The sequence below is a fragment of the Salmo salar genome, chromosome ssa22 (assembly GCF_905237065.1).
Source record: "Salmo salar chromosome ssa22, Ssal_v3.1, whole genome shotgun sequence".
Classification (NCBI taxonomy): Eukaryota; Metazoa; Chordata; class Actinopteri; order Salmoniformes; family Salmonidae; genus Salmo; species Salmo salar.
In genome coordinates, this window is record NC_059463.1 from 49,398,220 (window position 1) to 49,422,553 (window position 24,334).

At 39.4% G+C, this 24,334-nt stretch overlaps 1 long non-coding RNA gene across 1 annotated transcript; it reads left to right on the top strand.

Annotated features, from left to right (window-relative positions):
* Positions 1–20,811: 20,811 nt before the first annotated feature.
* On the top strand, positions 20,812–21,581 carry LOC123729664 (uncharacterized). The gene is made up of 3 exons (XR_006761323.1): positions 20,812–20,957; positions 21,222–21,261; positions 21,431–21,581. It is a non-coding gene; the product is annotated as an uncharacterized lncRNA (long non-coding RNA).
* Positions 21,582–24,334: the final 2,753 nt, after the last annotated feature.

A 24,334-nucleotide genomic window follows, 5' to 3' on the forward strand; every position in this document is an offset into this window, starting at 1 on the left:
GAGAGATAGGGATAGTAATAGAGAGAGGGATAGTAATAAAGAGATAGGGATAGTAATAGAGAGAGAGGATAGTAATAGAGAGAGAGGATAGTAATAGAGAGAGAGGATAGTAATAGAGAGAGGATAGTAATAGAGAGAGAGGATAGCAATAGAGAGAGAGGGATAGTAATAGAGAGAGAGGGGATAGTAATAGAGAGAGAGGGATAGTAATGTAGAGAGAGGATAGTAATAGAGAGAGAGGATAGTAATAGAGAGAGAGGGATAGTAATAGAGAGAGGGATAGTAATAGAGAGAGGGATAGTAATAGAGAGAGAGGGATAGTAATAGAGAGAGAGGGATAGTAATGAGAGAGTGGATAGTAATAGAGAGAGAGGGATAGTAATAGAGAGAGAGGGATAGTAATAGAGAGAGAGGATAGTAATAGAGAGAGGGATAGTAATAGAGAGAGAGGGATAGTAATAGAGAGAGAGGGATAGTAATAGAGAGAGGGATAGTAATAGAGAGAGAGGGATAGTAATAGAGAGAGAGGATAGTAATAGAGAGAGAGGATAGTAATAGAGAGAGAGGGATAGTAATAGAGAGAGAGGATAGTAATAGAGAGAGGATAGTAATAGAGAGAGGGATAGTAATAGAGAGAGAGGATAGTAATAGAGAGAGAGGGATAGTAATAGAGAGAGAGGGATAGTAATAGAGAGAGGATAGTAATAGAGATAGGGATAGTAATAGAGAGAGAGGATAGTAATAGAGAGAGAGGATAGTAATAGAGAGAGAGGATAGTAATAGAGAGAGAGGGATAGTAATAGAGAGAGAGAGGTGGGATAGTAATAAAGAGATAGGGATAGTAATAGAGAGAGAGGGATAGTAATAGAGAGAGGGATAGTAATGTAGAGAGAGGATAGTAATAGAGAGAGAGGTGGGATAGTAATAAAGAGATAGGGATAGTAATAGAGAGAGAGGGGATAGTAATAGAGAGAGAGGGATAGTAATAGAGAGAGGATAGTAATAGAGATAGGATAGTAACAGAGAGAGGGATAGTAATAGAGAGAGAGGGATAGTAATAGAGAGAGGGATAGTAATAGAGAGAGAGGATAGTAATGTAGAGAGAGGGATAGTAATAGAGAGAGGGATAGTAATAGAGAGAGAGGGATAGTAATAGAGAGAGAGGATAGTAATAGAGAGAGAGGGATAGTAATAGAGAGATAGGATAGTAATAGAGAGAGAGGATAGTAATAGAGAGAGAGGGATAGTAATAGAGAGAGAGGGGATAGTAATAGAGAGAGGGGATAGTAATAGAGAGAGGGATAGTAATAAAGAGATAGGATAGTAATAGAGAGAGGGATAGTAATGTAGAAAGGGGATAGTAATAGAGAGAGAGGATAGTAATAGAGAGAGTGGATAGTAATAGAGAGAGAGGGATAGTAATAGAGAGAGAGGATAGTAATAGAGAGAGGGATAGTAATAGAGAGAGAGGGATAGTAATAGAGAGAGAGGGGTTAGTAATAGAGAGAGAGGGATAGTAATGTAGAGAGAGGATAGTAATAGAGAGAGGGGGATAGTAATAGAGAGAAGGATAGTAATGTAGAGAAAGGATAGTAATAGAGAGAGAGGGATAGTAATAGAGAGAGAGGATAGTAATAGAGAGAGAGGGGATAGTAATAGAGAGAGAGGGATAGTAATGTAGAGAGAGGATAGTAATAGAGAGAGGTGGGATAGTAATAAAGAGATAGGGATAGTAATAGAGAGAGAGGATAGTAATAGAGAGAGAGGGATAGTAATAGAGAGAGAGGGGATAGTAATAGAGAGAGAGGGATAGTAATGTAGAGAGAGGATAGTAATAGAGAGAGGTGGGATAGTAATAAAGAGATAGGGATAGTAATAGAGAGAGGGATAGTAATAGAGATAGGGATAGTAATAGAGAGAGGGATAGTAATGGAGAGAGAGGGACAGTAATAGAGAGAGGGATAGTAATAGAGAGAGAGGGATAGTAATGTAGAGAGAGGATATTCATAGAGAGAGGGATACTCATAGAGAGAGAGGATTGTAACAGAGAGAGAGGGATATTCATAGAGAGATAGGGATAGTAATAGAGAGAGAGGTGGGATAGTAATAATGAGAGAGAGGGATAGTAATAGAGAGAGAGGGATAGTAATAGAGAGAGTGGATAGTAATAGAGAGAGAGGATAGTAATAGAGAGAGAGGGATATTCATAGAGAGAGGATAGTAATAGAGAGAGAGGATAGTAATAGAGAGAGAGGGATAGTAATAGAGAGAGGATAGTAAGAGAGAGGATAGTAATAGAGAGAGAGGGATAGTAATAGAGAGAGAGGATAGTAATAGAGAGAGAGGATAGTAATAGAGAGAGAGGGATAGTAATAGAGAGAGAGGATAGTAATAGAGAGAGAGGGATAGTAATAGAGAGAGGGATAGTAATAGAGAGAGGGGATAGTAATAGAGGGAGAGGGATAGTAATCGAGAGAGGGATAGTAATAGAGAGAGAGAGGGATAGTAATAGAGAGAGGGGATAGTAATAGAGAGAGAGGGATAGTAATAGAGCGAGAGGGATAGTAATAGAGAGAGAGGGATATTAATAGAGAGAGAGGGATAGTAATAGAGAGAGAGGGAGAGTAATAGAGAGAGAGGGATAGTAATAGAGAGAGAGGATAGTAATAGAGAGAGAGGGATAGTAATAGAGAGAGAGGATAGTAATAGAGAGAGAGGGATAGTAATAGAGAGAGGATAGTAATAGAGAGAGGATAGTAATAGAGAGAGAGGTGGGATAGCAGAGAGAGAGGGATAGTAATAGAGAGAGGATAGTAATAGAGAGAGAGGATAGTAATAGAGAGAGGGATAGTAATAGAGAGAGAGGGATAGTAATAGAGAGAGAGGGATAGTAATAGAGAGAGAGGGATAGCAACAGAGAGAGGGATAGTAACAGAGAGAGAGGATAGTAATAGAGAGAGGATAGTAACAGAGAGAGACGGGATAGTAATAGAGAGAGAGGGATAGTAATAGAGAGAGAGGGATAGTAATAGAGAGAGAGGGGATAGTAATAGAGAGAGAGGATAGAACAGAGAGAGGGGATAGTAATAGAGAGAGGGATAGTAATAGAGAGAGAGGATAGTAATAGAGAGAGAGGATAGTAATAGAGAGAGAGGGATAGTAATAGAGAGAGAGGGATAGTAATAGAGAGAGAGGGATAGTAACAGAGAGAGAGGATAGTAATAGAGAGAGGGATAGTAATAGAGAGAGAGGGATAGTAATAGAGAGAGAGGATAGTAATAAGAGATAGGATAGTAATAGAGAGAGTGGATAGTAATAGAGAGAGAGGGATAGTAATAGAGAGAGGTGGGATAGTAATAGAGAGAGAGGATAGTAATAGAGAGAGAGGGATAGTAATGTAGAGAGAGGGATAGTAATAGAGAGAGAGGGATAGTAATAGAGAGATAGTGATAGAGAGAGGGATAGTAATAGAGAGAGGGATAGTAATAGAGAGAGAGGGATAGTAATAGAGAGAGAGGGATAGTAATAGAGAGAGGATAGTAATAGAGAGAGGGGATAGTAATAGAGAGAGAGGATAGTAATAGAGAGAGAGATAAGATAGTAATGTAGAGAGAGGATATTCATAGAGAGAGTGATACTCATAGAGAGAGAGGATTGTAACAGAGAGAGGGATAGTAATACAGAGAGGGATAGTAATAGAGAGAGAGGGATAGTAATAGAGAGAGAGGGATATTCATAGAGAGAGAGGGATAGTAATAGAGAGAGAGGATAGTAATAGAGAGAGAGGGATAGTAATAGAGAGAGAGGGATATTCATAGAGAGAGGATAGTAATAGAGAGAGAGGATAGTAATAGAGAGATAGGATAGTAATAGAGAGAGAGGATAGTAATAGGGACAGAGGGATAGTAATAGAGAGAGAGGATAGTAATAGAGATAGAGGATAGTAATAGAGAGAGAGGGATAGTAATAGAGAGAGAGGGATATTCATAGAGAGAGAGGAATAGTAATAGAGAGAGACTGGGGATAGTAATAGAGAGATAGGGATAGTAAAAGAGAGAGAGAGGTGGGATAGTAATAAAGAGATAGGGATAGTAATAGAGAGAGAGGGATAGTAATAGAGAGAGAGGGATAGTAATAGAGAGAGAGGATAGTAATAGAGAGAGAGGATAGTAATAGAGAGAGAGGATAGAAATAGAGAGAGAGGGATAGTAATAGAGACAGAGGGATAGTAATAGAGAGATAGGGATAGTAATAGAGAGAGATGATAGTAATAGAGAGAGAAGGATAGTAATAGAGAGAGAGGATAGTAATAGAGAGAGAGGATAGTATTAGAGATAGAGGAGGGATAGTAGTAGAGAGAGAGGTGGGATGGTAATAAAGAGATAGGGATAGTAATAGAGAGAGAGGGATAGTAATAGAGAGAGAGGGATAGTAATAGAGAGAGCGGGATAGTAATAGAGAGAGAGGGATAGTAATAGAGAGAGAGGATAGTAATAGAGAGAGACTGGGGATAGTAATAGAGAGAGAGGTGGGATAGTAATAAAGAGATAGGGATAGTAATAGAGAGAGAGAGGTGGGATAGTAATAAAGAGATAGGGATAGTAGTAGAGAGAGAGGGATAGTAATAGAGATAGGGATAGTAATAGAGAGAGAGGATAGTAATAGAGAGAGAGGATAGTAATAGAGAGAGAGGATAGTAATAGAGAGAGAGGGATAGTAATAGAGAGAGAGGGATAGTAATAGAGAGAGAGGATAGTAATAGAGAGAGAGGATAGTAATAGAGAGAGAGGATAGTATTAGAGAGAGAGGAGGGATAGTAATAGAGAGAGAGGTGGGATAGTAATAAAGAGATAGGGATAGTAATAGAGAGAGGGATAGTAATGTAGAGAGAGGATAGTAATGGAGAGAGGGGGATAGTAATAGAGAAAGATGGATAGTAATAGAGAGAGAGGATAGTAATAGAGAGAGAGGGATAGTAATAGAGAGAGAGGGGATAGTAATAGAGAGAGGGGATAGTAATAGAGAGAGGGATAGTAATAAAGAGATAGGGATAGTAATAGAGAGAGGGATAGTAATAGAGAGAGGGGATAGTAATAGAGAGAGGATAGTAATAGAGAGAGGGATAGTAATAGAGAGAGAGGATAGTAATAGAGAGAGTGATAGTAATAGAGAGAGAGGGATAGTAATAGAGAGAGAGGGGTTAGTAATAGAGAGAGAGGGATAGTAATAGAGAGAGAGGGATAGTAATAGAGAGAGGTGGGATAGTAATAGAGAGAGAGGGATAGTAATAGAGAGAGGGATAGTAATGTAGAGAGAGGATAGTAATAGAGAGAGAGGGATAGTAATGTAGAGAGAGGTGGGATAGTAATAAAGAGATAGGGATAGTAATAGAGAGAGAGGATAGTAATAGAGAGAGAGGGATAGTAATAGAGAGAGAGGGATAGTAATGTAGAGAGAGGATAGTAATAGAGAGAGGTGGGATAGTAATAAAGAGATAGGGATAGTAATAGAGAGAGGGATAGTAATAGAGATAGGGATAGTAATAGAGAGAGGGATAGTAATGGAGAGAGAGGGACAGTAATAGAGAGAGGGATAGTAATAGAGAGAGAGGGATAGTAATGTAGAGAGAGGATATTCATAGAGAGAGGGATACTCATGGAGAGAGAGGATTGTAACAGAGAGAGAGGGATAGTAATAGAGAGAGAGGGATAGTAATAGAGAGATAGGATAGTAATAGAGAGAGAGGATAGTAATAGAGAGAGAGGGATAGTAAAGAGAGAGGGATAGTAATAGAGAGAGGATAGTAATAGAGAGAGAGGATAGTAATAGAGAGAGAGGGATAGTAATAGAGAGAGAGGATAGTAATAGAGAGAGGGGATAGTAATAGAGAGAGAGGATAGTAATAGAGAGAGAGGGATAGTAATGTAGAGAGAGGATAGTAATAGAGAGAGGGATAGTCAGAGAGAGAGGATAGTAATAGAGAGAGAGGGATAGTAATAGAGAGAGAGGATAGTAATAGAGAGAGAGGATAGTAATAGAGAGAGAGGGATAGTAATAGAGAGAGAGGGATAGTAATAGAGAGAGAGGATATTCATATAGAGAGAGGATAGTAATAGAGAGAGGGATAGTAATAGAGAGAGGGATAGTAATAGAGAGAGGATAGTAATAGAGAGAGAGGGATAGTAATAGAGAGAGAGGGATAGTAATAGAGAGAGAGGATAGTAATAGAGAGAGGGATAGTAATAGAGAGAGAGGGATAGTAATAGAGAGAGAGGATAGTAATAGAGAGAGAGGGATAGTAATAGAGAGAGAGGATAGTAATAGAGAGAGAGGATAGTAATAGAGAGAGAGGGATAGTAATAGAGAGAGAGGATAGTAATAGAGAGAGAGGATAGTAATAGAGAGAGAGGATAGTAATAGAGAGAGAGGGATAGTAATAGAGAGAGGGATAGTAATAGAGAGAGGATAGTAATAGAGAGAGAGGGATAGTAATAGAGAGAGGGATAGTAATAGAGAGAGAGGGATAGTAATAGAGAGAGAGAGGATAGTAATAGAGAGAGAGGATAGTAATAGAGAGAGAGGGATAGTAATAGAGAGAGAGGATAGTAAAAGAGAGAGGATAGTAATAGAGAGAGAGGATAGTAATAGAGAGAGGGATAGTAATAGAGAGAGAGGGATAGTAATGTAGAGAGAGGGATAGTAATAGAGAGAGGGATAGTAATAGAGAGAGGATAGTAATAGAGAGAGAGGATAGTAATAGAGAGAGGATAGTAATAGAGAGGGATAGTAATAGAGAGAGAGGGATAGTAATAGAGAGAGGGATAGTAATAGAGAGAGGGATAGTAATAGAGAGAGAGGGATAGTAATAGAGAGAGAGGGATAGTAATAGAGAGAGAGGGATAGTAATAGAGAGAGAGGGATAGTAATAGAGAGAGAGGGATAGTAATAGAGAGAGGGATAGTAATAGAGAGAGAGGGATAGTAATAGAGAGAGAGGGATAGTAATAGAGAGAGAGGATAGTAATAGAGAGAGGGATAGTAATAGAGAAAGGATAGTAATAGAGAGAGAGGATAGTAATAGAGAGAGAGGGATAGTAATAGAGAGAGAGGGATAGTAATAGAGAGAGAGGGATAGTAATAGAGAGAGAGGGATAGTAATAGAGAGAGAGGGATAGTAATAGAGAGAGGATAGTAATAGAGAGAGAGGGATAGTAATAGAGAGAGAGGATAGTAATAGAGAGAGGATAGTAATAGAGAGAGAGGGATAGTAATAGAGAGAGAGGGATAGTAATAGAGAGAGAGGATAGTAATAGAGAGAGAGGGATAGTAATAGAGAGAGGAGGATAGTAATAGAGAGAGAGGATAGTAATAGAGAGAGAGGATAGTAATAGAGAGAGAGGATAGTAATAGAGAGAGAGGGATAGTAATAGAGAGAGAGGATAGTAATAGAGAGAGAGGATAGTAATAGAGAGAGAGGGATAGTAATAGAGAGAGAGGGATAGTAATAGAGAGAGAGGGATAGTAATAGAGAGAGAGGGATAGTAATAGAGAGAGAGGGATAGTAATAGAGAGAGAGGGATAGTAATAGAGAGAGAGGGATAGTAATAGAGAGAGAGGGATAGTAATAGAGAGAGAGGGATAGTAATAGAGAGAGAGGGATAGTAATAGAGAGAGGATAGTAATAGAGAGAGAGGGATAGTAATAGAGAGAGAGGGATAGTAATAGAGAGAGGGATAGTAATAGAGAGAGAGGGATAGTAATAGAGAGAGAGGGATAGTAATAGAGAGAGAGGGATAGTAATAGAGAGAGAGGGATAGTAATAGAGAGAGAGGGATAGTAATAGAGAGAGGATATTAATAGAGAGAGAGGGAGAGTAATAGAGAGAGAGGGATAGTAATAGAGAGAGAGGATAGTAATAGAGAGAGAGGGATAGTAATAGAGAGAGGGATAGTAATAGAGAGAGAGGGATAGTAATAGAGAGAGGGGATAGTCAAAGAGAGAGGATAGTAATAGAGAGAGAGGGATAGTAATAGAGAGAGAGGGATAGTAATAGAGAGAGAGGATAGTAATAGAGAGAGAGGATAGTAATAGAGAGAGAGGAGGGATAGTAGTAGAGAGAGAGGTGGGATAGTAATAAAGAGATAGGGATAGTAATAGAGAGAGAGGGATAGTAATAGAGAGAGAGGGATAGTAATAGAGAGAGAGGGATAGTAATAGAGAGAGAGGATAGTAATAGAGAGAGAGGGATAGTAATAGAGAGAGAGGGATAGTAATAGAGAGAGAGGGATAGTAATGTAGAGAGAGAGGGATAGTAATAGAGAGAGAGAGGTGGGATAGTAATAAAGAGATAGGGATAGTAATAGAGAGAGAGGGATAGTAATAGAGATAGGGATAGTAATAGAGAGAGAGGATAGTAATAGAGAGAGAGGATAGTAATAGAGAGAGGGGATAGTAATAGAGAGAGAGGGATAGTAATAGAGAGAGAGGATAGTAATAGAGAGAGAGGGATAGTAATAGAGAGAGAGGGATAGTAATAGAGAGAGAGGGATAGTAATAGAGAGAGGGATAGTAATAAAGAGATAGGGATAGTAATAGAGAGAGGGATAGTAATGTAGAAAGGGGATAGTAATAGAGAGAGAGGATAGTAATAGAGAGAGGATAGTAATAGAGAGAGAGGGATAGTAATAGAGAGAGAGGATAGTAATAGAGAGAGGGATAGTAATAGAGAGAGAGGGATAGTAATAGAGAGAGAGGGGTTAGTAATAGAGAGAGAGGGATAGTAATGTAGAGAGAGGATAGTAATAGAGAGAGGTGGGATAGTAATAGAGAGAGAGGGATAGTAATAGAGAGAGGGATAGTAATGTAGAGAGAGGATAGTAATAGAGAGAGAGGGATAGTAATAGAGAGAGAGGATAGTAATAGAGAGAGAGGGATAGTAATAGAGAGAGAGGGATAGTAATAGAGAGAGAGGGATAGTAATAGAGAGAGAGGATAGTAATAGAGAGAGAGGGATAGTAATAGTAGAGAGAGGGATAGTAATAGAGAGAGGTGGGATAGTAATAAAGAGATAGGGATAGTAATAGAGAGAGGGATAGTAATAGAGATAGGGATAGTAATAGAGAGAGGGATAGTAATGGAGAGAGAGGGACAGTAATAGAGAGAGGGATAGTAATAGAGAGAGAGGGATAGTAATGTAGAGAGAGGATATTCATAGAGAGAGGGATACTCATGGAGAGAGAGGATTGTAACAGAGAGAGAGGGATATTCATAGAGAGATAGGGATAGTAATAGAGAGAGAGGTGGGATAGTAATAAAGAGATAGGGATAGTAATAGAGAGAGAGGGATAGTAATAGAGAGAGAGGGATATTCATAGAGAGAGGATAGTAATAGAGAGAGAGGATAGTAATAGAGAGATAGGATAGTAATAGAGAGAGAGGATAGTAATAGAGAGAGGGATAGTAATAGAGAGAGAGGATAGTAATAGAGAGAGAGGGATAGTAATAGAGAGAGAGGATAGTAATAGAGAGAGAGGGATAGTAATAGAGAGAGGGATAGTAATAGAGAGAGGATAGTAATAGAGAGAGATGGGGATAGTAATAGAGAGAGAGGGATAGTAATAGAGAGAGAGGGGATAGTAATAGAGAGAGAGGGATAGTAATAGAGAGAGGATAGTAATAGAGAGAGAGGGATAGTAATAGAGAGAGAGGGATATTCATAGAGAGAGAGGATAGTAATAGAGAGAGAGGGATAGTAATAGAGAGAGAGGGATAGTAATAGAGAGAGAGGGATAGTAATAGAGAGATAGGGATAGTAATAGAGAGAGAGGGATAGTAATAGAGAGAGAAGGATAGTAATAGAGAGAGAGGGATAGTAATAGAGAGAGAGGATAGTAATAGAGAGAGAGGGATAGTAATAGAGAGAGAGGATAGTAATAGAGAGAGAGGGATAGTAATAGAGAGAGAGGGGATAGTAATAGAGAGATAGGGATAGTAATAGAGAGAGAGGGATAGTAATAGAGAGAGAGGGATAGTAATAGAGAGAGAGGGATAGTAATAGAGAGAGAGGGATATTCATAGAGAGAGAGGGGATAGTAATAGAGAGAGACTAGGGATAGTAATAGAGAGAGAGGGGGATAGTAATAAAGAGATAGGGATAGTAATAGAGAGAGAGGGATAGTAATAGAGAGATAGGGATAGTAATAGAGAGAGAGGATAGTAATAGAGAGAGAGGGATATTCATAGAGAGAGATAGTAAAGAGAGAGGATAGTAATAGAGAGATAGGATAGTAATAGAGAGAGGATAGTAATAGAGAGAGAGGGATAGTAATAGAGAGAGAGGATAGTAATAGAGAGAGAGGATAGTAATAGAGAGAGAGGGATAGTAATAGAGAGAGAGGGATATTAATAGAGAGAGAGGAATAGTAATAGAGAGAGACTGGGGATAGTAATAGAGAGATAGGGATAGTAAAAGAGAGAGAGAGGTGGGATAGTAATAAAGAGATAGGGATAGTAATAGAGAGAGAGGGATAGTAATAGAGAGAGAGGGATAGTAATAGAGAGAGAGGATAGTAATAGAGAGAGAGGATAGTAATAGAGAGAGAGGATAGAAATAGAGAGAGAGGGATAGTAATAGAGACAGAGGGATAGTAATAGAGAGATAGGGATAGTAATAGAGAGATATGATAGTAATAGAGAGAGAAGGATAGTAATAGAGAGAGAGGATAGTAATAGAGAGAGAGGATAGTATTAGAGATGAGAGGGATAGTAGTAGAGAGAGAGGTGGGATGGTAATAAAGAGATAGGGATAGTAATAGAGAGAGAGGGATAGTAATAGAGAGAGAGGGATAGTAATAGAGAGAGCGGGATAGTAATAGAGAGAGAGGGATATTCATAGAGAGAGAGGGATAGTAATAGAGAGAGAGGGATAGTAATAGAGAGAGAGGTGGATAGTAATAGAGAGAGAGGGATAGTAATAGAGAGAGGGATAGTAATAAAGAGATAGGGATAGTAATAGAGAGAGAGGGATAGTAATAGAGATAGGGATAGTAATAGAGAGAGAGGATAGTAATAGAGAGAGAGGATAGTAATAGAGAGAGAGGGATAGTAATAGAGAGAGAGGGATAGTAATAGAGAGAGAGGGATAGTAATAGAGAGAGAGGGATAGTAATAGAGAGAGAGGATAGTAATAGAGAGAGAGGGATAGTAATAGAGAGAGGGATAGTAATAGAGAGAGAGGGATAGTCATAGAGAGAGGGATAGTAATAGAGAGAGAGGATAGTAATGAGAGAGAGGGATAGTAATAGAGAGAGAGGGATAGTAATAGAGAGAGATGGATATTAATAGAGAGAGAGGATAGTAATAGAGAGAGAGGGATAGTAATAGAGAGAGAGGGGATAGTAATAGAGAGAGAGGGATAGTAATAGAGAGAGGGATAGTAATAGAGAGAGAGGGATAGTAATAGAGAGAGAGGATAGTAATAGAGAGAGAGGGATAGTAATAGAGAGAGGGATAGTAATAGAGAGAGAGGGATAGTAATAGAGAGAGGGATAGTAATAGAGAGAGGGATAGTAATAGAGAGAGGGATAGTAATAGAGAGAGGGATAGTAATAGAGAGAGAGGGATAGTAATAGAGAGAGAGGATAGTAATAGAGAGAGAGGATAGTAATAGAGAGAGAGGGATAGTAATAGAGAGAGGGATGTAAAGAGAGAGGGTTAGTAATAGAGAGAGAGGGATAGTAATATAGAGAGAGGGGATAGTAATAGAGAGAGAGGGATAGTAATGTAGAGAGAGGATAGTAATAGAGAGAGGGATAGTAATAGAGATATGGATAGTAATAGAGAGAGGGATAGTAATGGAGAGAGAGGGACAGTAATAGAGAGAGGGATAGTAATAGAGAGAGAGGGATAGTAATGTAGAGAGAGGATATTCATAGAGAGAGGGATACTCATGGAGAGAGAGGATTGTAACAGAGAGAGAGGGATATTCATAGAGAGATAGGGATAGTAATAGAGAGAGAGGTGGGATAGTAATAAAGAGATAGGGATAGTAATAGAGAGAGAGGGATAGTAATAGAGAGAGGGATAGTAATAGAGAGAGAGGGATAGTAATAGAGAGAGAGGGATATTCATAGAGAGAGAGGGATAGTAATAGAGAGAGACTGGGGATAGTAATAGAGAGAGAGGTGGGATAGTAATAAAGAGATAGGGATAGTAATAGAGAGAGAGAGGTGGGATAGTAATAAAGAGATAGGGATAGTAATAGAGAGAGAGGGATAGTAATAGAGATAGGGATAGTAATAGAGAGAGAGGATAGCAATAGAGAGAGAGGATAGTAATAGAGAGAGAGGGATAGTAATAGAGAGAGAGGGATAGTAATAGAGAGATAGGGATAGTAATAGAGAGAGAGGATAGTAATAGAGAGAGAGGATGGTATTAGAGAGAGAGGAGGGATAGTAATAGAGAGAGAGGTGGGATAGTAATAAAGAGATAGGGATAGTAATAGAGAGAGGGATAGTAATGTAGAGAGACGATAGTAATAGAGAGAGAGGGATAGTAATAGAGAGAGGGATAGTAATGTAGAGAGAGGATAGTAATAGAGAGAGAGAGATAGTAATAGAGAGAGAGGGATAGTAATAGAGAGAGAGGGATAGTAATAGAGAGAGAGGGATAGTAATGTAGAGAGAGGATAGTAATAGAGAGAGGGGATAGTAATAAAGAGAGAGGGATAGTAATAGAGAGAGAGGGATAGTAATAGAGAGAGAGGGATAGTAATAGAGAGAGAGGGATAGTAATAGAGAGAGAGGATAGTAATAGAGAGAGAGGGGATAGTAATAGAGAGAGAGGATAGTAATAAAGAGATAGGGATAGTAATAGAGAGAGGATAGTAATAGAGAGAGAGGGATAGTAATAGAGAGAGAGGGGATAGTAATAGAGAGAGAGGGATAGTAATGTAGAGAAAGGATAGTAATAGAGAGAGGTGGGATAGTAATAAAGAGATAGGGATAGTAATAGAGAGAGGGATAGTAATAGAGATAGGGATAGTAATAGAGAGAGGGATAGTAATGGAGAGAGAGGGACAGTAATAGAGAGAGGGATAGTAATAGAGAGAGAGGGATAGTAATGTAGAGAGAGGATATTCATAGAGAGAGGGATACTCATAGAGAGAGAGGATTGTAACAGAGAGAGAGGGATATTCATAGAGAGATAGGGATAGTAATAGAGAGAGAGGTGGGATAGTAATAAAGAGACAGGGATAGTAATAGAGAGAGAGGGATAGTAATAAGGAGAGAGGGATAGTTATAGAAGGAGAGGGATAGTAATAGAGAGAGGGATAGTAATAGAGAGAGAGGGATAGTAATTGAGAGAGGGGATAGTAATAGAGAGAGAGGGATAGTAATAGAGAGAGAGGGATAGTAATAGAGCGAGAGGGATATTCATAGAATGAGAGGATAGTAATAGAGAGAGAGGGATAGTAATAGAGAGAGAGGATAGTAATAGAGAGAGTGGATAGTAATAGAGAGAGAGGATAGTGATAGAGAGAGAGGGGATAGTAATGTAGAGAAAGGATAGTAATAGAGAGTCTGGGGATAGTAATAGAGAGAGAGGATAGTAATGGAGAGAGGGATAGTAATATAGAGAGAGCAATAGTTATTGTTGTCATGTTGTGTTGCTAGCATGCTGTGTTGTCATGTGTTGCTACCATGATGTGTTGTTGTCTTAGGTTTATCTTTATGTAGTGTTGTGGCGTCACTCTTGTGGTGATGTGTGTTTTGTCCTATATTTAAAAATGTTATCCCAGCCCCCATCCCCGCAGGAGGCCTTTTGCCTCTTGGTAGGCTGTCATTGTAAGTAAGACTTTGTTCTTATGTGAGTTGCCTAGTTAAATACAAAAAATTATAATAATTCTGTCTGGTCTTGGTCAGTACCCGTGCTGCAACATTCTGTATGTTTTGCAGTTGACCAATGGCTTTCTTGGGTAGACCAGACAGGAGAGCATTACAGTAGTCAAGCCTGCTTGTAATTAAAGCATGGATGAGTCTCTATCAGCCTGAGAGAAAAACGTCCGCACCTTGGCAATGTTCCTCAGGTGGTAAAAAGCTATTTTGATCACATTCCTAATGTGTGATTAGAAATTGAGTTCAGAATCTAAAATGACATCTAGGTTTTTTACCTGGTGTTTTATCGTTATTGCCAGTGAATTTAAATGTGCGGCCAGATTCTCTCCTGTGCTTTGGCTCCAATAATAAGTACCTCCGTTTTGATTTACCTAGAGGAAGTTGTGAGCCATCCAAGTATTTAAATCACTGTACAGTCTAATAAATGATCTCTGGAGCTAAAATCCTCTGGTGACGCAGAAATGTAAAGTTTTGTATTGTCTGCGTAGCAGTGAAAATCAATGCCGTGCGTTCTGATAAAGCTGCCAAGGGGTAACATACACTGCTCAAAAAAATAAAGGGAACACTTAAACAACACAATGTAACTCCAAATCAATCACACTTCTGTGAAATCAAACTGTCCACTTAGGAAGCAACACTGATTGACAATACATTTCACATGCTGTTGTGCAAATGGAATAGACAACAGGTGGAAATTATAGGCAATTAGCAAGACACCCCCAATAAAGGAGTGGTTCTGCAGGTGGTGACCACAGACCACTTCTCAGTTCCTATGCTTCCTGGCTGATGTTTTGGTCACTTTTGAATGACCTCCAGCAGGCCACAAATGTGCATGTGTCTGCTCAAACGGTCAGAAACAGACTCCATGAGGGTGGTATGAGGGCCCGACGTCCACAGGTGGGGGTTGTGCTTACAGCCTAACACCGTGCAGGACGTTTGGCATTTGCCAGAGAACACCAAGATTGGCAAATTCGCCACTGGCGCCCTGTGCTCTTCACAGATGAAAGCAGGTTCACACTGAGCACATGTGACAGACGTGACAGAGTCTGGAGACGCCGTGGAGAACGTTCTGCTGCCTGCAACATCCTCCAGCATGACCGGTTTGGCGGTGGGTCAGTCATTGTGTGGGGTGGCATTTCTTTGGGGGGCCGCACAGCCTTCATGTGCTCGCCAGAGGTAGCCTGACTGCCATTAGGTACCGAGATGAGATCCTCAGACCCCTTGTGAGACGATATGCTGGTGCGGTTGGCCCTGGGTTCCTCCTAATGCAAGACAATGCTAGATCTCATGTGGCTGGAGTGTGTCAGCAGTTCCTGCAAGAGGAAGGCATTGATGCTATGGACCGGCCCGCCCGTTCCCCAGACCTGAATCCAACTGAGCACATCTGGGACATCATGTCTCGCCACGTTGCACCACAGACTGTCCAGGAGTTGGCAGATGCTTTAGTCCAGGTCTGGGAGGAGATCCCTCAGGAGGCCATCCGCCACCTCATCAGGAGCATGCCCAGGCGTTGTAGGGAGGTCATACAGGCACGTGGAGGCCACACACACTACTGAGCCTCATTTTGACTTGTTTTAAGGACATTACATCAAAGTTGGATCAGCCTGTAGTGTGGTTTTTCACTTTAATGTTGAGTGTGACTCCAAAGACAGACCTCCATGGGTTGATAAATTGGATTTCCATTGATTATTTTTGTGTGATTTTGTTGTCAGCACATTCAACTATGTAAAGAAAAAAGTATTTAATCAGATTATTTCATTCATTCAGATCTAGGATGTGTTATTTTAGTGTTCCCTTTATTTTTTTGAGCAGTGTATATAAACTGAACAGTACAGGACCCAAAATGGAACCATGTGGAATGCCACATGTGGTGTCTAATTTCTCTGAGTTACATTCAGCCAGGGTGACAAAAAAATCTCTTGACCGGTTAAAACCTCTCTAGGGTAGGTGGGACGAAATCGTCCCGCACTATTCAACAGCCAGTGACACATTAGAGCGCCAAATTTAAAACCACAAAATGTCATAATTCAAAGTTCTCAAACATAGGACTATTTTACACCATTTGAAAGATAAGACTCTCGTTAATTTAACCACATTGTCCGATTTCAAAAAGGCTTTACAGCGAAAGCAAAACATTAGATTATGTTAGGAGAGTACATAGCCAGAAATAACCAGACAGACTTTTTTCAAGCAAGCATATATGTCACAAAAACCAAAAACACAGCTAAATGCAGCACTAACCTTTGATGATCTTCATCAGATGACACTCCTAGGACATTATGTTATACAATACATGCATGTTTTGTTCAATCAAGTTCATATTTATATCAAAAAACAGCTTTTTACATTAGCATGTGATGTTCAGAACTAGCAACTAGCATACACACCGCAAACTTCCGGTGAATTTACTTAATTACTCAGCATAAAACGTTTACAAAATACATAACAATTATTTTAAGAATTAGAGATACAGAACTCCTTTATGCAATCGCTGTGTCAGATTTTAAAATAGCTTTTCGGCGAAAGCACATTTTGCAATATTCTGAGTAGATAGCCTGGCCATCACGGCTAGCTAATTTGACACCCACCACGTTTGGCCCTCACCAAACTCAGATTTACTATAAGAAAAATTGGATTACCTCTGCTGTTCTTTGTCAGAATGCACTCCCAGGACTTCTACTTCAACAACAAATGTTGTTTTGGTTCGAAATAATCCATAGTTATATTGAAATAGCTCCGTTTTGTTAATGCGTTCAGGTCACAATCCGAAGGGTGACGCGCGAGCGCATTTCATGACAAAAAAAATCAAAATATTCCATTACCGTACTTCGAAGCATGTCAAACGCTGTTTAAAATCATATTTTCTCGTAAAATAGCGATAATATTCCAACCGGGCGACGTATTCATTCAAAGACTGAAAGAACAAAATGAAGAATTCACATGAACGCGCATCTCCAGTGTCACTGTCCCCAGGCAGGCCAGTAACAAACTCTGCTGCTGTTCTTTGCCCAGAGACTGCAGACATCTCATTACACTTTCTGGCGCCTTCTGAGAGCCAATGGAAGCCTTAGGAAATGTCACGTTACAGCACAGATGCTGTATTTTCGATAGAGAGGCTACAGAAGGACAATAAATTGTCAGACAGGGCACTTCCTGTATGGAATCTTCTCAGGTTTTGGCCTGCCATATGAGTTCTGTTATACTCACAGACACCATTCAAACAGTTCTAGAAACTTTAGAGTGTTTTCTATCCAAATCTTCTAATTATATGCATATTCTCATTTCTGGGCAAGAGTAGTAACCAGTTTAAATCGGGTACGTTTTTTATCCGGCCGTGCAAATACTGCCCCCTAGCCCCAACAGGTTAAATAGGTCCTAAACCAATTTAGAACTGGACCGGAGAGGCCCAACCTACCTCTCCAGTCTGTCTAGAAGGACATCATGGTCAACAGTGTCGAATGCAGCACTTAAATCTAAGAGTACAAGGACAGAGAGCTGTCTGGCATCTGTGTTGGCTCTAAGATCATTTACCACATTATCTAAGGCTGTTCTCTGTGCTGTGGTGGACACAACAAAACAGATTGGAATTTTTCCAAAATGCACTTCAAAAATTATTTTGCTTTTTGAAAACCAATTTCTCCAAATTTTGCTTAAAAATGGAAGGTTGATTTGTATAAGGTGGTGGGGATAGGATCGAGAAGGCAGGTAGATGGCTTAAGTTGTGATTTCACATTCCTGTCTGTGCCAACCAAAGAATATAACTCCATAATGCCTTTGAGGGGTAGACTAGGGCACATATCATCAGGTCTTGCTTGACTGATACACAGCCTAATGTTTGCTATCTTCTCTCGGGAATTATGCCGCAAACTCATCACATTTAGATGTGGAGGAAAACTCAGAAAGGGATAGAAGTAGAGAGGGGGGGTAGTAATACTAATAACATTATCTATTATTCATACTAGGAATTCTCTCTAATTGTCACCCTGTTACATTCCAGATGAGTGATTAGAAAACCATCTCTCCTTGTGTTTATTCAACATCAGAAACAAACCAAGTTTCTAGAAGAAACCATTATTACATGTAGAGGAATGTATGGTAAGCATCGTCAAACCAATAGAAATCAAGGGACTTGTCTCAACCATTTCTACTTAACCATGAAACCAAACAATGTTTTTTAAGAAATAATTAATCACTAGCAGTAGTAAAGCTGAATATGATGTAGTGAGACTTTGCTGAACTGGCCTGTTTAATTACAAAATGTTATGCCAGCACTGTCAATACATTTTCTCAGAAAAAACAACCTTACTGTTATGAATATTTATGATGAATACATCTATCTGTGATAAATATGTAATACTACCTTATCCAGGGGGCTGCTTACAGGAACGGTACAGTAAGGAACTACATGACTGAATGTTTTCCATCAGTTGTTTGAGCTAAGAATCAATCACGTCATTCTTTTAAAAACTGCCATCATTATTGAATTATCACTCAGTTAAATATTCCATAAGGGGGCTTCCCTTTCATGGTTAGTGAAATTACTATATAACATATTGCAAAGTATATGAATAATATAGATATGATGTATATACATATATATATACTTAAATGAAGTGTATATTTAAATCCCAATGCTGTGATATGAGTCATGCTGACTGGTGACTGGAGTATCTGGGTGAGGGTGGTGGGGTTCTAGCTAGCAACCAAGCTAGGGGATTCACTATCCCTTCTAACTATGCAGACTATGACTGTTACTGTACAGTACCTTTTGACGCACAGGACCATTACTGTACAAGAGATGTTGTAGAAAAGAAAGGTATACTGTATATACACTATGTAGAGACAGGGAATGTTACATACGTACAGTACCAGTCAACAGTTTGGACACACCTACAGTGTGTGCAAAGCTGTCATCAAGGCAAAGGGTGGCTACTTTGAAGAATCTCAAATATAAAATATATTTTGATTTGTTTAACACTTTTTGGGTTATTACATGATTCCATATGTGTTATTTCATATTTTTGATGTCTTCACTATCATTCTACAATGTAGAAAACAATAAAAATAAAGAAAAACCCTTCAATGTGTAGGTGTGTCCAAACTGTTGACTGGTACTGTATATCATTACTCATATTATCTGCCTGTAGTTTGAGCCATTACTGGATGTCAGAGAGAGAATTCTCTTGGTGCCGGCAATCAGTTTGTAGATACGCACGGCTTGCAGGAAATGTGCATGGACAGCATAAAATGTTGATCAGCTAATTGATAACTTTAATGAGATCCAAGAATGAGGATTACTCTGGGAATGTGGAGGCATTGCTTTGGCTGGTATCTTACATTGGCTGGTACCAAATGGGTATTTTTGGGCCCAACTGCAATTATTTTTGGCGTAACAATATTATTTATTACGATATTAAAAGGATTTTTAAGAACTGAGGGGACAAATCATGTACAGCTTTTACCTAATGCTATTCCTTAACAGCTTATTAAAGGAACACCACCAGAATATAACAATAATAACTGATGGTAATGATATAAAGGACAGATAGATGGGGAAAACAAGGAGTGGATGAAGTGACTGAAGAAGTGTCCTGTGTTGTATCTTGATCTGTAAAAAGGCGAGTGATGTAGCGACGGTGGCTGATCTAGAACCTGTAATGTATAAGGGCACGAAGCTTACATCAAGAGGAGAGCAACGGCAAAACAATTATTAGAATTTAAAAAAGCCATGTTTCTGTTCAAATATTAATCAGTCCATGAAAGGCTTTACACATACGCTAGCCATTCTTTATTTATAAGCAGGCAGAGTTATACATAATAGTGAAAAATAACACCCCCCCTCTCTTTTCCAACAGTGCTCACAGCCCTGTACTGCTCTGTGTCCCAAATGGCAGCCTATTTCCTATATAGTGCACTACTTTTGACCAGATCTCTATGGGTCCTGGACAAAAGTAGTGCATCAAAGAGGAAATATTGATATGGAGCCCTGTCCTGCTGTTCACTGTGTTGGAACATTACTGCTGTGTGTGGGGTTGTGACTTATTTTTCACTTTTCCCTAACTTCCTGTGAGTCATCAGTGAGGGGGAAACACTTCCTTCTTTTAATGTGAAAACAGCGGCTTAATGCATGTCGAGAACAAAAGGAGGAATCTGGTACAATGTTTTGCTTCACTTGTAAATTCCTGTGCACCTACTTAGGTGGAGTTGCCATAACCTTTGCTTAATTAAGTCTGTCATGAGCCTAGAGTGGGTTATGTAATTTTCCAAGATGGTGTAAATTTGTAGATCCCTCTTTCGTGTGTCTAAAATTCAAGATACATCTTTTGTGTGGACGGAATTTACCTCAGAGAATATGTGTCCTTGATTATCAAGCATGAGATTAGTTCTACCAAAGTGGGGGATGTCAGACAAATCTTTTAGCACAATTAATGGAATGCAGCCTAAGCGGCAAATGAAGTCTGTGGTATTACGATCAGTCATGGGAGTGGGGAAACAGTCAAAAGATTTAAGAAATTGTGCTCTCATCTAAAGTGACTAATGGCTGTCATGATACCTCAAATATGAAAGCGTTTGTTTGTCAGAAGCTCAATGTCCCCAGCCTATTTTATCCTCCAAAATACTAGGGCAAACGGCAGCTGGTGTGATGGGGAATAGGAGTTAATCAAATGTAGTTTCCAAACATGGCCACTTGTCTGGGGAACAAACAATGATACAGTCAAGATAAACCTGTCACTATAAATACTTCTGGATGAGTGGCTGGAATGTTGCCGGGGCGTTACATAACCAAAATGCCATTGGCTCAAACTAGAACTCCAAGGGGAAAGAGATCATTTTCCTGTCTATTGTGATGTCAGATGAGGATTCTTTCTTTAAACTAAAATACTAAAGCGTAAATATAAAGTAGTAGGTATATTTGCCCTCCAGGATAATTGATCTTCATACAACAGTATAAGCATTGGTCAACATTTTTCTAAGCAGGAGTGTGTATACTTAGTACTATCCTAACCGGCAAAAACTGGTTTCAACAACGTCATTCTTTTGTATTTTATAACATCATGATAAGGTATCATACTGGCTATATGATGACGTTTGTTAATGTATATTTAACAACAAGATAAATATGTCTTTATCCGGGTGTAATCTGACCAGGTAACAACCAAATATGATGTCTTTCCCCAGGGGCACAACTTTGGTTTTAGAAGTGGGGGGGACATAACTTGGCGGGGGGTCTGGGGGTCCTCCGATTGTTGGGGGCATCTAAAGCACATTTCCTTCTTTTCTACAAAATCTAATATGACCCATGGCCCTTCTACCCATCTCTATTTAGAACAAAAAGTCAGCAGAAATGCCCACAGTCTTCAAGCTAGGTAAGAGATTTTTAAATATGTTTAAGTGATTGATAAGACTGAACTACACCAATGCTATTTCAATAATCAATATTGTGTTGCACCTTTAACCAATAGCCTAACAAATTAATAACTCTTATAAATACAGTACAAAGACTCAACTTTGATGGTCCTCTATTTCAAATTTCAGCCAGACCGCCCAGCCAGCCCGAGCCACCTACATGCCCGACCCCCACCAGTCTAGTCAATAACTCAACTCTCTCCCCAACACAACTTCCTTCTCATCTTTTTTTTAATGTCTCCAAGAGAAAGGTTTGGAAAACAAAAGTTTAATGAAAACAACATACACCTACACATTAGCACACAGAAAATTACCTCGACCAACGTGTAACCCCGCACATTTACTCGGTACCAGTATCCCCTGTATATAGCCTCGTTATTGTTATGTACATATCTTGTGTTACTTTTTAATGTAACTTTTTACTTTAGTTTATTTAGCAAATATTTTCTTAACTCTATTTCTTGAACTGCATTGTTGGTTAAGAGCTTGTAAGTAAGCATTTCACGGTAAGGTTTACACCTGTTGTATTCGGAGTGTGTGACAAACACATTTTTATTTTATTTTATTTTATTGGAAACCGTACACCCTCCATAATTTTCCCTATTTGTCCTTTACACCTCCAGCAGAATTATAAAATTTCTGAGTGCATGATATTCAGTTTCACTGGCATATAGTATATTCTATTGATGATCTTAAACTGCAGTAATTTATGTCTGAGATTATATGAACATTACGGCATTCAAACATATCTGTATCCATTCATCATCATCAATAGTGTCTCCTAGGTCTTCCTCACATTTTTGTTTTACATGTTTTGTGTCATCAGGAAAAGCCTCCATCAACCCTTAATACAGTTTAGAAATCAATTTTAAAGGTTTGTCAGACTGCCTTAAAAAGTTTAAATCTTTGAAGCTTCTGGCTTGTCCAGTCTTTGCTGCACAGAGAGGATAACGTGTTGTATCAGCAAAGGTTCTCCTCTGCGCTGTCACAGACTGGTCTTCCCTGGTTGCCTGACCCTGATGATCCTGCTCAGATGACAAAGTATTACCTTGGTGTACATTTATACATTATATTATCCATAAATATAATCAATGGTTCAATAATTGAAATGACCATTATTCACAGATCCCAGACTGTAGCCTACCCATCAACTCAAGATGGAACTTTATATCCATTCACTGATTGTTGTAATATACTGCAAAATTCACCTGAGCTCTGTAGACTGGTCTTCCCTGGCTGTCTGACCCTGCTGGGACACCTGTGACCTGCTAAGACATGATGACCATAGTGTTGTGTACTGACTGTGCACCATGACAGTGAAGCCTGTAGAGCTGTTTATACAATGTCAGTGTGAAAAGTAAGGAATTAGCTAGGGAAACTGACAGATCAATAACATTACATTGCTATACTGACTAATAGAAACTAAGATTGCGTTAAAGAACATTTCAGAATATCAGTCTTCAATCGTTTGGCAGCTGGTTTCAATCGTTTGATTCAGGTCTAGCGTGATTGAGCAAAAATAGTAGCTAAAATTAGTGAGCTACCTAGCTCACTAATGTTACCCAGCTTTTGGCTAGCTCTAGCTAATGGTACATCATCAAATGTATTTATTTTGAAACAGGACAAAACAAAGGCTTAAAAACATTTCCATACACACAACAGATACTGTTACCTGAGGCTAGCTAGAGCTGAACTGGCTGTGGTAGCTACTAACTAGCTACAGTAACTAGCTGCTCGTAGTTCATTCACTTCAGTCAAGAGTGGATGAAACTTTAGCTAACGTAACATGTCAGTTACTATTGCTCAGCACTGGGAATACATACTTTTTTTCTATCAAACAGCAATTAGTTACCTTCCCAGCTAAAGAGTAGCCAGTTTCTGCTCTGCTTGCTTTTACAACTCTGAGAAAAAGCACAACACAGACAGCAGCTGCCTCTGACCATCTCTCCCGTGCTGGTCCTATACTCCAACCTTTCAGAAGCTTTGCCTTCACACAGCCTGTCAGCACGATCTGTGGTATCCGTGTGGTCCTGAATCCAGCCAGCTGAAACTGGAAAACAGCCTACCTGACCGCTCTGAGGTGTCAGCATGTTCCTAAAGCACACCGGTGCCAAGTTTTGTATCACAGTGCAACGATAAAACTTGGGGGACAAATATGAAATTTCAGAATGTGTGTGTGTGTGTGTGGGGGGGGGGGGGTCATGTCCCCCCGTCCCCAGTGAAAGCTGTACCCCTGTCTTTCCCATTCCATCTTGATTTTGTCAAAAAATGTGTTTACAACTATAAAAACATAATGTGTACATTTTGCCGGCTGGGTTTGGGATTTGGTGAAACATGTCTCAGAAGTTCTCTCCATACTCAACTAACACATTTTACTTGAATTCTAATTGTATGTTCAGTAGGCAATGAAAGGCAGGTACCAGCAGTAGACCACATCAACAAGGCTGTTAAAGGCAGTCATGAGCTGATCCATCACAAAAGCCACTGACCATCTCTTTTTGATGGGAGCCATTTTAGGTTCATTAAACTAGCAGAATAATTATCCCTCAACCCATTTACGTCATAGCATAGTACGTCTTAATGCAATTTAAGTAGGTGTTCAACCAGCTATTGACTCAAGCATAAAAAAACAGTTATTGTCTCAAATAATTTTAATTGAAGTAGGGTTAGTATTTTCTAGTCATCACACTCTACATGCTGGTGTGCTACCACTTCATCTTCCATATGGATTCAAAACCCTTTTCAAAACCCTTTTAAACGTCCATCATTGACAGAAGACCAACATGCATTGTCAAGGTTAGGCAAGACAAGACAAAGCCTTATTGCATTTCCTACCGGGTTCCTATCGTTGCTATAGGAGCAATCATCCTGAGTGACTCAGGACTCTTCTGATCCCGTGCTGAGCTCCACATTTAGGTGATTAGCTTTAGCGAGGTGTCTAGGCAGACCTAGTGCTACTATCTGATAAGTACCATGCCACCTCCACTTTGTGTCCTTACCACAGCCAAGCTCTTTTCACAACAGCACACAAAG